This window comes from Triturus cristatus, chromosome 7 (assembly GCF_964204655.1).
Source record: "Triturus cristatus chromosome 7, aTriCri1.1, whole genome shotgun sequence".
Taxonomy (NCBI): domain Eukaryota; kingdom Metazoa; phylum Chordata; class Amphibia; order Caudata; family Salamandridae; genus Triturus; species Triturus cristatus.
In genome coordinates, this window is record NC_140590.1 from 1,251,623,355 (window position 1) to 1,251,641,701 (window position 18,347).

General features: G+C 45.7%; 1 protein-coding gene across 1 annotated transcript in view; it reads right to left on the reverse strand.

Annotated features, from left to right (window-relative positions):
* Positions 1–233: 233 nt before the first annotated feature.
* The window catches only part of LOC146811733 (syntaxin-4-like), a 390,796-nt gene continuing 372,682 nt past the window's right edge, over positions 234–18,347 (reverse strand). The window contains exon 11 of the mRNA XM_085618728.1: positions 234–3,976. The gene's annotated coding sequence lies outside the window, so the exon portion shown is untranslated. The remainder of the gene's footprint in view (positions 3,977–18,347) is intronic.

The window sequence follows — 18,347 nt, forward strand, 5'->3', positions numbered from 1 at the left end:
TAAATGGGCCAATTGGCTGTAGCCACACCCAATGCTGCAGATCATTACTGGTCGCAAGAAATGTTCTTGAAACAAAATAATAATTGTGACATTTTCAACTTATGTGTATCCAAATAGTAGGACCACTGACAGTTTCTAGTGAAAGTACAAGATATGTCCGCCAGTAGGAAAGAAGAGCAAGTCCATAAGAACACATTTTCCCTGTGACAGAAGGATATAGCTGATAAACATTGAGAGCTTGATTATTACTTAATTTCTAATTGAAGAACAGGGATGAGAGGTTCTAAATACAGTAGTTACAGCTATCTTAAATGTGGGGAAAGAGAGGAAAAATCAGACTGGCACTTCATTGAGCTCCCCTCCCAGGCAACATTCTTCATAGTAAAGAATGCCACATGTAGACCTTTGATAATGTCTTTACTCATCAAAATAATAAAGTTTATCCTGCAGACAGCAATGAAATTGCCCTATTTAGCAAGATGTACATGATACATTAAACCAGCCTATTTATGGCAAGAGAGTGTGTTGTGACATTTTTGTAAGGAACAGATACATTATTCTCCATGTAAAGTCACAGGCGTATACTGGCAGAAATAATTTCATTGAGAAAGGAAGAACACTTAACTGAAAATGGCCATTTCAACTCTTCAATTTAGAGACCACCGACATATAAAAATATGCATTCTTCATAATCAATAACAGAGAACCAGCATCCACAGCTTTACCTGTTGGTAGTTCTTTGTAAATCACCAATTCATAAAGGAGCCCTTCCTTTATGATGGTTTGATCTTTGGTTCCAGGAGGTGCCTCGAACACCTTTTTAAAACAAATAGATCTTGGCCCTACAAACTTTTTGTAGGGATGGTTAATAAGCGAGGAGTAAACTGCTGTTCACGTCTTTCTAGACTGGGATACAGTTAAACATTGGGTGCATAGTTGTGAAGAGTAAGGAAATAGGTCACTCGGAAATAGCTCACCCAGGCTTCTCCCCATTGTCACAGAGGGTAGAAAAGCACATGTAACCAAGCGACAAAACTTTGGCCTTTCTCGTTCGTACGGATGCGTGTACTATGGTGTCTGAAGTATTTAACTGTTTTCCTCATCAGTCTAGGATTTGACAGGTAATCTAAAAGCCCGTCATCTCTGCACAGAAATTTGACACCAGCATATTCACTGCTCTACATAATTCATAGCCAGAGCAGGACAATCGTGTACTGGCAAAGATTTGTTAGGATACAAACTGCTCCTCAAGCATGAGATCCTTAACTTCCATGTTCTTGCTACATCAGGATCAGGTGTGGCCCAGGATCCTTAATCCTACCTGAAAGGGATTAGCCATGATGACCAAGACAAGCCTTAAAGACCAGTGCTCTTAACAGAAGTGTGCTGATGATGCACATCTTCCTTCAACCCTGATTAATTTTCTTACTCCCTCTCGAGGGACTCAACAAAAGGAACCTGGTTGTTGTTGCATGCCATAAACCATGACATTGTGACTCTGCAAGATATCTTACAAACAGGGCAATATTCTGGGCACTTTTAAATTGCTTTTCCTTTATCAAAGGCAAGAGTGTTAAGCAGATGCTAGAGAGAAATAGTAGTAGAAGTGGGCAGTTTTAGCGCAGCCGTGACTGGGGTTATAAAATTTCTGGTGTTAAGTCAGGAGATATCAGAGAAATGTAAACTGCCTTATCAAAGGGTCTCCAAATGATGCAAGGTAGTCAGACTGTAGTTGCCTAGATTTTCAAAAGCCCTTTTCTAAGAGGAAAAACATAGGTCTGTTCACTCCAGTCCTGGAAAGTCTGTACAATTATGCTGAAGAAACAGTCTCCATGAACGTATAGGCAACTCAACAGAAGCCTAACTCGGGCATTACTCAATTTTTCTAATAGTGCCAATTTCTAGGAATGTTGACATGCATTAATAGCCATTAGATGACGAAATCAGTGCTGGGTCGGTTATTTCCTCTGGGCCTTATTACTTAAGATGTTGATCGTTGTTATGTCATTAACAAGTAAAACATTCAAATGAGCGCAATCTCATAAGAAGGTCATTGTTTTCACAATGCTATAACTGCACATTACCTAATTACCAAAATTAGTGATAGCCTCACCCAAGAAGCACCTGTTTATGAGCTGAGTTCTAACCCATAATGGAGGCTAGGTAAATGTCCCCATCGATAGGCTGAGTAAGCTGCACCTTGCCCAAAGACTGACCTGAAGCAGTTTCAGTAGAGTGGCATAAAGCAAGCGCTCATGGGTGGCCCTCACGAGAAGTTGAAAATGACAAGTAAAAGGTCTACTGGCAAGCAAGACTACCGCTGCTGCTTTTCTGAGTCACAGCCTTAAATGAGCTCTCTGTTTAATATGGTATGATGGTGCAATACATGGAAAAAAAGACAGATTTTGTTTGTGGGGGGGGGCGAGGGGGGGGTTATATCTTTGGTTTGAGAAAGAAATCCTAGATCAACTCGACCTGTGGGCATCATTATAAAGGTTACAAATTCTGAAGATCCAATCTGTGATGGATCAAATGTAGAGAATTCATGTTAAAACTAAGGACTTAAAAATTGACACGTAGGAGGCATAAAAGGAGCTCTATGTGAATTAGGAAAATAATAAAGGGGGCAGCGGTAGCCAATAAATCAGTCCTAACTAAGAGGTCTAAAAGGAGCATCATTCACCAGTATTCTTTTATATTTGTTTTAGGAATATTGCTTATTTAAAACATAACTATCTGCCAAAACTAAAGTGAGGAGGTGTCAACAGAAGTGAAAAGGACAAAGACCGAGAAATATGAAGAAAGAGTGAAAAACAAAAGTAGAAAAAGCTGTAAAAAAACAAAAACACTAGATAAGCGTAAGTAACACATTACAACTCACAAAAAACAACAAAAAGAAATCCCCTCCTGCTCTTAGCCCCCATCCCTCACTGCCCTCAATTTCAGGCACAGAGATACCTTTTATTACCATCATGTTGATCAGGAACGGTAGTGGTGAGGATTTAAGAAAACTACCTGTCAGACTCCAGAGGGCAGTTGCCTTCTCGATGGGCTAATCCCGTGGTCAGCTATAGGGATATATAACAGCTCAACCCAGCAGAGGCTTCTATAGACACCTGTGTGAGCAGTATGCTTTTCGCTGGGCCATGTAGGGGAATACAGGAAGACATACTAAAGATGCAGGGTTGGGCGGAACAATAAAGAATCTTTGTTTCCTTGAATCGCTTATCTTAGCAACAATAGTATAAACTGGGGTGCAGCATTACAGACTTCTGAGGACCTCGACTTCCACAGTATGTTAAAATCAGTGCTCGGCAGATCGCCTTTAAACCTGCAGTATCCAGATCTGTTTAAAAGAGAGTTTGGCCATGGCATTTGGGCTGCCAAGGAGGGGTAATATGTTTTCATTCTAAAACATGCTGAACAAGGATGTGTATTATCAATGGCCCCAGTGCCTCCAAAGCATGAGAAGCCTGTTGAGAATGGTGAATGAATGCTTTATAATAACATCACAGGAAATATAGTGTCATTTTGGAGGAGAGGGCTTGGGTTAGGTTTACACACGTGAACACAGAAACAATCCCCCTTTGTGAGGTCTGATTCAGTAAGCAGCAACAACTAAAAAGAAAGAAAAAAACAACAGTGCCACAAATTGTCCAAAGCACCTGACGCCGGTAGCTGCACTGTCCAACTGTTTCAGACGTGAGAAGTGTGGGATTCCATCAGTGAGCCAAGTGTTGGGCAGCTTACGGAAAGGAGAAAATGGTGGTGCGGGGTGGGGGGGGTGGGGGGGGGGGGGGGGGGGCATCACACGACTGCCCCTCTGCCCCACAACACCAGTCTTGTGCAGCTTTGAATGAGTCATCTCCCGACTGTTCACTCAAATTTTGTGGTTTGTGGTCTTTGGCAGTCTCACTTGCCACAAATTAATACGAGATCCCTGATACGCATGGAAGCCCGGTTGACGCCATCATAGCTGAAAGAGAAAAGATATCCTAAATATAAGGTTCAACGAGCAAAGAAAAATCAATAACTTTTGACCACAGTATCTGCTTACTTCTATTAAACATGATAAACACTTTACTTTACCTTTTAATCAACAGCAAACTTACATTCCTTCACTACATCCTCTCATACAGAAGACAAGAGAGAAGCACTACCACCTTCTGACAGTCAACACAACCATGACACATCATCTACTATAGACTCCAAAACATTAGGAAAATGTTATTTTATAGCACGTAGAATGGGTGGGGCGCATAACCCGTCAGTCATACCAAAGCGTTAACAGTAATCAATGCAACTTCACTCATATTACCAATCTCAGAAAGAAGAAAAGCTGAGCAAAATTCGCCTGCCAGGTAGAGCTCGAAAACTGAAATCAGATGCTTCTTTTCTCAGTCAGAGAGGAGAATAGCCTGGCAGATCTGGCTGGATGGTTCCGACTGGAGCAGGAACAACGGTCATCTGCATTTTCTCTGAAGCAGGACAGTGGGCAAAAATATGTTTCAGTAATTACTGGTGGCTGAGGTCAATGGAAGTATTTTACCAATCATTTTTTTCTTTCTTTAAGTTGAGAACTAGGACCTGAAAGTTACACAAATAGGCCCACTAACCAAATTAGACAAACTTACCTGCTTATATCTAAAAGCCACTAACTACAGGGATGTAATGAAATCTGCTCTGTTAGAAGGGATTATATGGAAATGCAATATGTAGTTCTTTTTAGGGTCCCCGGTGTGCTGCTCCTCAAAAGCCAGTCATCCTTTTTTTTTGTCAAATTATTAGTAATGAGTAGGGGGGATGCGCTCTAACAGCCAAACTGACCACTGTGAATCCTGCAAACTTACAACTTCTCCAAGATAAAGGCCATCTGCTTAAAGCTGTTAGAAGGCAGGATACATCGTGGCAATATAACGTGCAGTGACAGCATGGAATATGCAAATAGTAGTGAAAAATACATACTAGGCTCTTAGGAAGGAGTCATGATACCCAAGCTTTCACTGTACCAAAACACAGCGGCTAACAAACCTGAAGTGACACTAAGACTAATGAAACCATGGCTTTTCTTTTTATAGCTTGGCTAAACTCAAAGAACAAGTTACTTGCCTTTAGTGTTGCTCTTTCAGGTAGAAACTCTCTTTAAATATCTAAGCACAGATTCCCCATCTTTAGAATAACCCCTGACACCAGAATGAATCTAGAGAACTTTACTACTATAAAACTAGAAATTATTATGATGTTCAGGAGTCCACTCCACAGAGCTGGGAGGGGAGAGGGAAGTGAGAAATTTGAAGTAGGATACAGTATACACCAGAATGAGAGATACCAAAGGTAAGTAACTTGTTCTCCTGATAGATACTTGTTTGTTTCTTGTTTTGATGCTGAAAACCTTTATTTCTTGGATACATGCCTACAAGCACAGCAGCCACTGCTAGAAACCTGGATACATATACAAGAACTCCATTTCACATACACTTTTTGATTGAGTCACAGCAGTGTAAATGATGTAACAACGAGGCTTCGAATCGGTGTGTGCAGCAGGCCGGCGTTGCCTCCTGGAGGAGTTTAGCTGCTCTCCCCCAGGATATGCTTGTCAAACAGGTACAAGCCCATGCCGTTCTGGGGTACGCCCAGGCACTTCAGGTTGGTGATGTAATCTTCAAGTTCTTTGATGGCGTCGCCCATGGTGGAATGACCCTACAGGCCTTTAGAGGGTTGCTTCCTGAACAGCACATAGCAGATTTTGATGTTGTGGCTTGTCCATTTCCCAGGGCCGTTTACCGCAACGCATTCCATTTCTTTGCACCAGAATATCGCACAAAGCATTGGTGATCCACTCAATGTTCTTTTCTGCAATTGATGTAGAAACTCTAAGCCATTTTAGGGTTGAGCTGAAGGAGCCAATCCTTCATGCTCAAATGGAAAAGTGGCACACAAAAAATTGGCAGAGACTGTCTGATGTGAAAAGGTGTCACAAGTTGAGTATGAAGGCTGTGGTGGTAGAAAGGCCTAGAAACGCCACTGTGTCTAGAACAGTACCATTGAAAGAAATCCTTTGCATAAGGACCAGGCGGAACTTCGACTCATTGATGGAAAGCCCAAAAGATATCAAGAGTTTGTGTGTTATTCAGAGGTGGTCTAGGACTTCTGCTGCGAGGGGAACACAGAATATTTGAAGTGTTCCAACTACACTGTGAATCCCAGAGAGCACCTGTGGGACTCAGGATGGGTATATGAAAATACAGGTCCTGCAAGTTCAGGGGTAGCATCCAGCCTCCTGGATCCAAAGAAGAAGAGTCTGAGACAATGTAAGAATTTGAATTTTCCTTCCACAGAAAGGCATTTAGCTGGACGAGGTTCCATACAGGCCCAAGGCCTCCATCCTTCATTCAGTATGAAGTAGCAGCACAAATAGCACTCTTGGTCACCAGAAGGTTGCTGTCTTTGCAGCAAGATGGTGGAATGGAATAGTGACAGTCCTTCCGACACGGGTGGAAAATGGGGTAAGGAGGAAATGAAAGGCAGGGAATAGCCCCGTTAAATCATTTGCAAATCGTCTATCAGACATGACAGACCTCGAGCTAGGTAGTAAATGCTGTATGCTGCCTTCAACCAGCTGAGTATTGGCCTTTGAAGGCAAGTTAAAGTGGCTTGGCAGCCGCTACAGGAAGGGAGGAAAAGTTAGAGGACAGCTGTCACTATGTGGCGATCTCACTAGTCCGCCTCCATGACCCCTGACCAAAAAAGACGGGGCCTGCCATTACTGCACAGGTTGGTAGGGCTAGTGCAGTCTATAAGCTTTACCCCTAAAATACCAATAACCGCCCAGTAAAGTTGGTACAAATGCTTGGCAAGAGACTAGAATCCCAAGGATTGTCATTCCGGTCGAAGCCGATCGAAGATCATTCGACCGGCTGTGACTTGTTTGGGGAATATCTGCCCAGGGCTGTGTCCTCTCTGTGCCCCTCCCCCTGTCACTCTCCCAGCTGCTTTTCATTTCATTAGCACCAACATTGGCTGCCGGTGAGCTGTGTATCCCGGGGCGAGTGGCGGCAGCACATCTGTTGTTGGCTGCATCGAGTACTGTCCCGTGGATGTTTGGACTCCGGGGCTCGATCGCTGTTTGGCATTCATTTGGGAGGCTTGTTTTGTATGCAACTAGCTACGTTTAAGCTCTGCACAACCTCAAGATTAGGGCTCTGCTCCAGCTCACCCAGCTTGGCTTGCCAGATTTATTTACGCTTTACTGAGTATTGGTGCACATGGTTCTCGAGCCTTTTGCCTATCTGTGGGTCTCTTGGGATTTGAATAGCCCTCCATTTAGGGTGTCCTCCTCTCCCCTTCCACACAGGATCACGCCTTACTACAATGGCCAACATGTTCCTTGATCTATCGATACAGGACTTCAATCACACTGCTACGTAGAAAGCATAGAAGGACTTCATTCCCTTCACAACCTAAAATATCCGACATGCTTTCTGAACAACATTTAATTTAGAACTGCATTCACTTTTCTTCATTGAATGCGAAGAAGTAGCCGGTAACACGTGGCTCCTTCCTCCCCAACAGTGGACTACTCCCCTCCCCCGCCCTGTTGTCTGCACCAGTCAGTCACTGGAAAAATGACCTCCTGCCACCCTCCCTTACAGAGTCTGTCTACCCGGACCCCACACCCCCTCTTCCTGTACATGGGCTCCTGGCCCAATGGCACCGCTACCTGGGGGACTGTCCTGCACTGGGGTAGTGGGTCTTCTTGGTTGTTAGTCCAATGTACAACATGGCTTCCCTCAGTACCCTTTTCTCTCTTTTTAGGTCTCGCCTACGAGCAAAAAGACCTTTAGCCGTCACTTTGGCTTTTCAGCCAAAAACGCGCACGCGTTCCATTGCCTTCAATGGCAAAGCGTGCACGTGTGGCGATTCACTTGCGGCAGCGCGCAGTGCCATATGGTAGCATTTATCGCTCCTGGCGCTGCTCGCTCTCGCAAGTGAAACGCTTTCACTTTTCCCGACTCTTGTTTTTAATTTACTTTTAGCGCGTGCGCGCTTGTTTAATACGGTGCCGTGTTTACCACACTCAACATGGCAGCGGCTCGACCGGAGGCTGTAAGCATGCACACTCAAGTAACGTCTGACTGTTTAAGTGATGGACTAAAGCATTCATTTAAATCGAACGCCGTCCGCCTCGTTCCATGGAAGCGGGCACGCGTCAGGAGAGCTTCCTACGAGAGCTTGAGTTTGAGAACGGCTCGGTGCTGCGCCTGGAGCAGCGCGTCCTCGGTGACGTTGGCTGTGTGGTGTGGGATGCAGTGCTTGTTTCACATGTCTCTGCCCTTCATTTCACACTACGTGGTCTCCCTCTCCATCTGTCTTTTTCCTCTATAACATCTAGCTATTGCTTCCTTTACCTTCTGTTATCTCCTTTCTTCCACTAATTCATCCCTGTTTTATTAACCCCTTCGCCGCGGCAGGAATTCCGCCGCGGCGCTGGGGGGGGGGGTTTGGGGGCAGCGCGGTGGCGCTGTGCTCGTGACGGAACCGCTCCGTCACGAGCCACGGTTGAGCTGTGCTCATGACGGAGTGGTTCCGTCACATCTCCGCCCACTGCGCTAATCGCCCGCACAGGCGGGGAATTAGCGCCGCGTGGGCGGAGCGGCGGCCAACGGCCGCAGCATGACGGAGCCACTCCGTCATGAGCACAGCGCAACCGTGCATGAGCGGGGAAGGGGTTAAGGCAAGCTAGCTTGCAGAAGACATAAAAAACAGACTACCGTCTTTAAAGTTTTTAACTTCTAAGTCCACCTTTCTATTTTAAATCATTATCCATTAAAATCCTACATATTTTGCAATTGTCGCAACTTTTTTACTTGCTTTGTTTTTGAACCACTAGACCTTGATTCCGAGACGCAGTTTGTCAAATCGTAATTTTTTTTAAATGAGTATTTGACCATTTGGCAATATTGTCATTCAACAACAGAGGCCCCCATTTCGTTGTGCTCTCCAATTGATGTTTACAAAGCTAGAGAATCATCAAGACAAAGACCAACGTTTGTACTTCGCTTCTTGCTCAGAGACACTCAGTACTACCCAGCAACTCTGATTTAACACTCTACTTATAAAAGAAAGCGATAAAGAATCAGTACCTCAATAAAAGACAAGCTGGGGGTGTCTATGTATACATTTGGGCATCTTTGACTATTAAAAATTCTAAAAAAGGAAAGCAATCAGAGTTAAGCTCAGAAATGGGAGCTGTTACCAACAAGAGACGGGGGTCTCTGAAATAACCCAGTACGGGGCATATTTCAACTTATTTGTGGAATGAGAGTGAAAAAATAAGATATTTGTAGTATTCAGCACCTGAACGTCAACGAGAGGGCTTTACACTGTTAAAATAAATAAATGCACAGATGGTACACTGTTGCAGGATGTACAATTAAAATTCCAAATTCAAGGCAGGAGCTGAAAACATACCTCGACAACATGTACGGACTAAAGCACTACAATGGAATCACAAAATATCAGACCCTGCACACACCTTTCCCCTCCTGAGGCGGAAGCCGGGAGGTCTCCTGCTTTTCTTTCAATTTTAAACTAATTTTCGTGTTTTTACTCGTTTTTTCACCTGTGCTTGCTAATTGTATTTTCTAGCCTGCAGCAGTGTGTAGAGACCCCCCAGCGCTCAGCAGCGCTTAAAAACTCTTTTTTCCCCCCTCCCTGCAGCTCCGGTCCCACCCTCGGCTGAGTGTTGATGCCGAGGGCTGGACGCCGGTTTGGCGGCCATCTTCGTTTGGGCTGGGTTGGGGAGGCCATAGACAAGGACTATAAAAGGCACCTGAGACTTGGAAAGCGGTAATATCAGACTCTGCACACACCTTTCCCCTCCTGAGGCGGAAGCCGGGAGGTCTCCTGCTTTTCTTTCAATTTTAAACTAATTTTCGTGTTTTTACTCGTTTTTTCACCTGTGCTTGCTAATTGTATTTTCTAGCCTGCAGCAGTGTGTAGAGACCCCCCAGCGCTCAGCAGCGCTTAAAAACTCTTTTTTCCCCCCTCCCTGCAGCTCCGGTCCCACCCTCGGCTGAGTGTTGATGCCGAGGGCTGGACGCCGGTTTTGGCGGCCATCTTCGTTTGGGCTGGGTTGGGGAGGCCATAGACAAGGACTATAACAGGCACCTGAGACTTGGAAAGCGGTAATATCAGACTCTGCACACACCTTTCCCCTCCTGAGGCGGAAGCCGGGAGGTCTCCTGCTTTTCTTTCAATTTTAAACTAATTTTCGTGTTTTTACTCGTTTTTTCACCTGTGCTTGCTAATTGTATTTTCTAGCCTGCAGCAGTGTGTAGAGACCCCCCAGCGCTCAGCAGCGCTTAAAAACTCTTTTTTCCCCCCTCCCTGCAGCTCCGGTCCCACCCTCGGCTGAGTGTTGATGCCGAGGGCTGGACGCCGGTTTTGGCGGCCATCTTCGTTTGGGCTGGGTTGGGGAGGCCATAGACAAGGACTATAAAAACAGGCACTTACGGCTCCGCGCAGCGGACGCGACCAGCGGATGCGCCGGACCTGCGCCGGAGTCGTGCTAGAGTCCTGCCCGTCTGCGCCCGTCAGCGTACCGGAAGCGTCTGGCGTGGCTGGTATCTCTGGCCACTATGCTCTCCTACTCCGCTCAGGAGCTATACTCTTTGCGTAACTGGAATGCGTCGTGTTACACGGTTTTTCCTGGCCGATATAAGGGTAAACATACGTGCCCTGCTTGCCATTGGCACCCTGTTCGCTCCTTCCCTTCCCCTATCCCTGCTAAGGAGTGTAGCATAAAACACCTTTGTTTACTCCTCAATACGAGGTCGTTGCACCGACACACTCAAGAGATTTTTGATCTCCTCTCAACGACCAGTCCTACCTGTCTGATGCTTACTGAAACATGGCTGAATGATTCCTCCCACCCGGACATTGTGGCAGCCATCCCCACGGACTATACCATCCATCGACAGGACAGAGACAAGGGTAGGGGAGGAGGAGTTGCCTTGGTTGTTAAAAAATCTTTTCCGTGCACGGTCACGCATACTCACACCATCGCAGGGGCGGACTCTTTAGCCTTTACCATCTCCCTATCGCCGCAACAAGCGCTGAAGGGTCTGATTGTTTACAGACCTCCGGGCCCAGTGGGATCCTTTCTTGATGATCTCCAGCAGGCCATGTCGATCCTTGTCCTTAGATCGGAGCTGTGCCTACTGGCGGGAGATTTTAATTTCCATATGGACGACCATAATGACCAGGACGCCATCAAATTGCTGGATATTGCATCCACTCTAGGCCTTTCCCCCTATCTTTCTGGTCCGACCCACAACAAAGGCCACACACTCGATCAGGTGTTTTCCACCACACCTATCATGGCTGTAACTCTTCTGCCAGTCGTCTGGTCTGATCATTATCTTGCCCACTTTGAAATACCTTCTACTGTGACCTCTCCGGCCAGTGTCATGAGGCAGCAGGGCAGCAGCTATAGGGCATTCCACCGGGTGACCCCAGACATGCTAACGCATGCCCTGGCAGATCACCCTGTTTCCTGTACTGGCGACCTGGAGAAAGATCTGGAGAGCCTACAATCCTGGCTTCTTGCCAGACTAAATGAGCTCGCTCCCTCACAGCCACCCAGATCTGCTGCCCGGCGGGTCTCTGCCCCCTGGTTTACGGAGGATTTAGCCCACGCTCGTAGGCAATGTAAAGCTGCTGAGCGGGCGTGGAGAGTCCAGTATGAGCCTGAAGCCAAACAACGCTATAAAATCATGATGAAGTCCTACCACGATCTTATCTTACAGGGCAAGAAATGTTACTTCGCTAAAAGGATTGAAGACGCAGCTAACTCCTGTAAGGAGATTTTTTCAATTGTACGTGAATTCACCAGCCCCCGGACAACCTCTACTCAGGGTGCCCCGGTGGAGACCTGGGCTAACACTATTGCCAATTTCTTCACCACCAAAATCAGGCTAATTCAGGATTCTTTCCCGTCGAGAGCGTTAGATGATTTATCTACGATGCCGACGGAGACAGTCTTCCTGTCTCCTCCTGGCCCAGCTTTGCTAGACTTTCCTCCCCTTCCGGTTGCCGCATCCTTAGCCTTGATGAGGAACCTTAAATCAGGCTCACCATTAGATCCGTGTCCAGCAAAATTCTTAGCGAAAATGGCAGATGTCATTAATCCCATAGCTAATCCTATCCTCAATTTATCCCTGAGTCAGGGTTTTCTGCCCCAGGCCTGGAAGCAAGCCATGGTCATCCCCCTGATCAAGAAGCCCAATCTTGATCCAGAGGCGCCTTCTAATTATAGGCCAATCTCGCTCCTTCCAGCACTGACCAAGATCCTGGAGAAACACGTGCACAGCGTGCTTTCTAACTTCCTGGAGTCTAATGAGTTACTTCATGAATCCCAATCGGGCTTTCGTTCCAACTTAAGCACCGAGACGGCGCTCCTGGAAGTCTCGGAGATCGTGAAGGAGGTGCTGGACACAGGAGGCAGGGTGATGTTAGTCATGTTAGACCTGTCGGCGGCGTTTGACACCGTCCCCCACGAGGATCTCCTCACTAGACTTCATAACATCGGTCTAGGGGGGACGGTGCTCAACTGGTTTCGTTCCTTTCAGGCCAACCGCCGGCAGACGGTCTGGGTCCCACCCGGGTCCGCCGAGATGCCGCCATTGGGAGTCGGAGTGCCTCAGGGCTCTGTACTGAGCCCCACTCTATTTAACATCCTTATGACCCCTCTGGCGACACTGGCGGAGTCCTACGGGGCCCGGATCGTCTCTTATGCTGACGACACCCAGCTTCTATTCACCTGTCGTAAGAGCGAAGAGTTCGATGGAGAAAGGATCTGCGAGTGCCTTGGGGCTGTCTTTAGCTGGTTTTCACACAACAGCCTCAAATGCAACTCGGACAAATCCGAAATACTATTCTTCGGATGCCCATCAGAACCAGATTGGCAGGGATGGTGGCCTGCTGACATGTTCCCTCCCACTCAGTCCTCTAAGTGGGCTAAGAACCTGGGGGTTAAAATTGACAACGAGCTCTCGCTCAAATCCCAGGTTTCCACTCTTACGGGAACATGCTTTGGGATACTCAGAATGTTGCGCAAGTTCTTTCCCCTTCTCTCGGAGGAACATCGGAGGATCACTGTTCAGGCACTTATAGGGTCCAGATTGGACTATGCAAATGTCCTATATCTGGGTCTGCCTGAATATCTCCTCCAGCGTTTGCAGGTTACTCAGAACGCTGCTGCTCGTGCAATTTTTGGCCTGCACCGCCGCACCAGTGCCTCCAATCTCCTCGTATCCCTTCACTGGCTTCCGGTGCGGAAGAGGATACTTTTCAAGGCCATGACTCTCGCCCATAAGGCCTTGCATGGCAATGGTGCCAAATATCTTCAGAGGAGGCTGGACTTCTATCGACCTGTACGATCCCTCAGGTCAGAAGCTTTGGCTTTGGCTCGGGTGCCACGCATCAAAAGGGCTCGGCTAGGCGGCCGGTCCTTTAGCTTTCTTGCTCCGCAGCTATGGAATTCCTTACCGGTGTCCTTGCGAAACACCGCTAACCTGCTTGCCTTCAGAAAAGACTTAAAAACCTGGCTGTTCACTGGATAATCTGCCCCCTCTTTAGGCCCCTGCTCTTTTTACTGTTATGTTTTCCAGCTCTTTCTTTGGTCTGGAGCACAAAAGCGCCGGGACACTCCTTTGGAGTAGCCGTTGCGCTATAAAAGTCCCATTTAACATAACATAACATAACATAACAAAACAAGTTTAGCAATACTCTCAGAAGGGCATTTGGTAAATATTGGCTCTTGAAGTGCAGATCGGACTAAAATAGCCTGAGGAATTAGGATCTGAATTCAGAGCAGATGTGTGAAATGCGAGTCCAGTCATGCCAATTAAGTAATCGAATGTTTATCAGTCAATAAACTACAAAACAAATTATAGGAAATACGATCTTGAAAATAAAAAGATTCTGATTGAGTCCACCCACTCCCACAACGAATTTATACAGAAACTACAAAAACATGTTCGTCACGGCAGGCTGGCGTTTAAAATGCATCTCATCTACATCCTTGTGCACAATGTTCAGCGCCATGTCATCACTTGGCTGGGAGTCTGTTATACCCCCAAGCGGTTGGTTGCAATGTAAAGGAATATCGTCACCCTACACAAGACTTCAGGAATGAAAACATTAGGGACATGATTCCTAATTGCAGAGGAAGTTAAGTTCACTTTTGTGATTTCATGGATGTGGTACATTGGGCAATTAACAATGCTTAGTCATGCAATATCATCATTATTGATCATTCTAAGCTATGGAAAATGATCGAATATGGGCAACAGCTCTGATTGTTTATTGGCATTTCTTCGGTATGAGGAAAGCTGGAATGGATATGAACTGATGGTCAGCAATGGATTGACCTGCAGATGAAGACCTCAATGCAACCAAGTAAGTGGCTGGTGAACTATTAAGCTAAAGGTTACTTTAGGTCTTGGGGAGTTTCTCAAAGTCCTTTTAACGTCAGCTAATTCATTATCTACAGTTAAAGCATTTGGCTTTGCCTTACGTTGATTATTTGTTGCCCTTTTAACAGTACAACAGCTTCCACTGAGCTCTTAATGTTGCTCAGTATTTGCATCGAGGTGGTCAGCACGAACGGACACTTTGTCCCCCCCCAATGATGTGTTCAGCCCAATGAGGCCAGGGAGAAACCACTCTAGTAGGGCTGAACCTCTGTGCTTAAAAGTAATAGGATAGGGATTTTTCGACCTTCAAATTGCAGTATCTTCCTCTTGCTCTTCGGCATCAGAAGAAAGCTAGCCATTGGACCAGGATCTCGGTAAAGAGTTGGGGGGTGCCCATCAAGACCAATTGTCAGTTGTCTGTACTAGTAGTGTTATTTTCTCACAGTGAATTGAAGGTGCTGTGTTTGTGTGGGTAAACAGAAGTAAGGTTTTCCACAGAAGACAGACAGTCCTTGTGGCTGAGTGTCGAGACCTAAGTCAAAATTAAAAGCTTGAACTTCTGCAAAGGGCAGCAGCAGGTAGTAAATATGCATAACACTGTAGAGTTCTTCCCTTGCACGTAAATTGTTTAAGACTCCTTGCCCCATTCCAGGGGGCAGGGATGTCTGCTGCATACACTCAGCTTGACTATTTTCCTGTGGACACCTCTGGATCTTGAATCTGCCAGAACGATTGTTTATACTGTATCTATATTGTTGCTTGCTTTTTCCATCTTGCATTTTGATACGCTCTCTGATATCCTGATGGATCATGTTTGCGTTATATAAAACCCCTCAAATAAATAAAATAATTAGAAGTCCGGTCATTACCAAGTGTAATGGAATAATATAATTTTAGGTTTCGTTAGTTCAGTTGGTTATTATATGTTCCTTAGGCATAGGATATTCCATGTTATTACCTCTTTTGGTCTCCATGTCAAATAAAGCTGCAAGACGTAGACACAAATAAATTGGTAGATCACCTCTGCAGCACAATTCCAATTCTCCCATTGTACCTTTGGCCTGAAGGCATATGTTCATACTCTAATTTGTGAGGGGTCCTACTGTACCAGTACACTATTGTCCGCCTTATTGTGACTGAATAAATATTATTAGGGTGATATGTAATACTACTTGGAAGGAGAGTAAACATAACTACAATTTGATTATGAATGCTAAACACTCTGTATTATATATCTTGAAATCCATCAATTCATTAGACAGTCATTCTTAAGTCTTCGATGAAGTTATTATTTATTTGGATGTAAAATCATCCGTCTGGTAATGATTGCCATTCCAAAGGACCGCAATCATAACAAGCCCGAGAAGATGGCAGAGACTATCTTCCTCACTCTAATCCAGGAGCCATTTGGAGCTTAGACACTGTTGGGACCATTCATAGACCTGATTCGCCTGATACTGAGGAGTGTTCCTCTCCCACCCTCCCCGTTGTTGGCATTGAGAAGCATTTCAAAAGTGGAACCTTTTCTTTCGGAAGAGAGCACAATTTATGGAACCTAATGAAGCCTTGAAAAGCCTAAGGCCTGCATGCCAGAAGAGGTGAGACACGAGTTGGCCGTGAACTGTTTCAAGGTGATTTATATCCAAATAAATGAGGACTACTTCATTGACGACTTAAGGAAGATTGTCTAATGAACTGGTCGATTCCAAGATCTGTAATAGCATTTATAATTAAAATGTGCGTACGTCCATACTCTATACAACCTCATTCAATGGGGAATTTAGTAACTCTTCTAATAGAGGTTTCATCTTATCAAAAGACTGAGGAATGGACTATTTTTGTCGTAAGATCCTCCAGTACACATCGGCCATCCTTCTAAACCTGCTAGGAAGTTAGTAAAGTTTGGGTTTTACTATTTGTGATTTCCCTGGAATTCGGCCTGACACATGGTGCTGAGCACTTTAATTGGGAAGCCTGTGTAGAGTGACCACAGTTCATGCCAGACCATGAGTGTATGAGCCAGACCCCCTCTGGTTTGTACAAATGGCTGTGAAGAACTTATTGGACTGTTGTGGGGATCATCCTCCCTCTGCTCAGATGGTGCAGCTGGAACCATGACATAAAGTATTTGCACTGGACAAGTGGCAGTGTAGAGCTATTGCAGGAATCGATCTTTCTTTGCTGTGATGGAGTAGCTGAGTCGCCAGGTTATCTCAGAACATTTGACTGATAATCTTTTTCAGTGATTGGTCCAGCCTCATTACGATTCCTGTTCGAGGGGTAGCAGCTAACTTCTAAACTAGCAGTTTTTTTTCCTTCTTTTTATCGCTGATTGTCTTTGGAGCAGCGAGGCATAATGCAACCTATTCAAGAGAGGGTAATATTATAATCTTAAATTTAACCAACACACCTACACAACAGGTTACGGTGTGCACCCGAAAGGCAGGAGTCCAACAGATAAAAGCAGCAGCTGAAGCCACTGCAGAAAAGTCAGAGTAACTCAGGAAATGTGCATAAGGAACATGGTATGTATGAAACTACAATACATTCTCCTACACCAGACCCATGATGGGCCTGCACCCAGCACTGCTTTCGCTCCTCCTGTGGTGGTAGCAACTTCACCCCCCTGCTTAAAACACTCCTGTTTCACCCCATCTCCAATTCCACCAGCCTAGATAGCTCAAGGTCAGAACATCACACTCCTGGCTCCCAGATAGCTGGTACAGTGGCGAAAACTAGGATAAACACTGTGCTATTGTCACACTCAGGACAAGGGCAAGATTCAGGAAGATGACCGTACAATCAAGGCAGTCACAACAGTGGAAGCATTAGCAGCAATAGTGGTAGCAAGGCTGAGAGACGAGGGGAAACAGAAAAGCGCAGGAGGGCTCCACAGACGTACACACAGGAATCATGGACAAGTACAAGAAGGAGCCCTCTCAGCCTCTTCTGCAGTTAGCCAGAGACAGGTGCTTTTAGACAAAATCATTTTTAAGTTCTCAATAGCGTCCCAGCCCTCTGGTACGAGGCCCAGGAGAGACAACTACATAGTGTTGTGTCATCCTGAATTCATAAAAGGGAGGTTTTGAACCACCTACATCTCAAATGGACACCCACTACTTCCTTAAATCAATTACATTTCCTTCATTGCCCACAACCCTTGTAAAACTAATTGTCTGCAGCTATACACCAGTCCATACCCGATGTCCATGCATCTATAGTAGTGATATCTAAGGCCCCTCCAGCCAGTGAAGGACAACATTACTTCTTGCTACTATCAGAGCCAGTTAACTTATTACTTTTGTATATCTGGAAGGTGCATCTTAACACCAAGGTCCAGATATGCATAGACTTCCGTTGGCGACTTCCTTATAGCAAATTTTTCGATTCGCTAACAGGAAATCGCAAACAACGATGTACAACAATGTGATTTACACTGTTTGCGATTCCCAATGGATCGCGAGGGACATGTCACATTAATATTCCTGAGTAGGCATGGGCAGAGTTCTGCTATGCGGAACTCCGCACAGTTGCCAAAAACTCCACTACGCGGAGTTCCGCAAGCGATTGGAGTGCGTTAGTTCACGCCATTCACGCTGATTTTTTGTGCCAGGTGTTTGTCCCGCACTGAAAGATCAGCAAGAAACCGCAACATGTGCAGTGCAAGAGGGCGTTGCTTCTTTCGGTCGCTCTAGTAGATATTCTACTTGAGTGGCAGCTTCCTCAACGCGAACGGATGGTTTCTCAATGCGAGTTGTTGCGACCGCCGCGTTAAACAATCTCACTGGGGGAGGTCTAGCAATGGATTTTCCTTGCTGGCGCTCGCCAACTTAACATTGGCAAGTGCGAGCGAGGAAAAAACTTTCT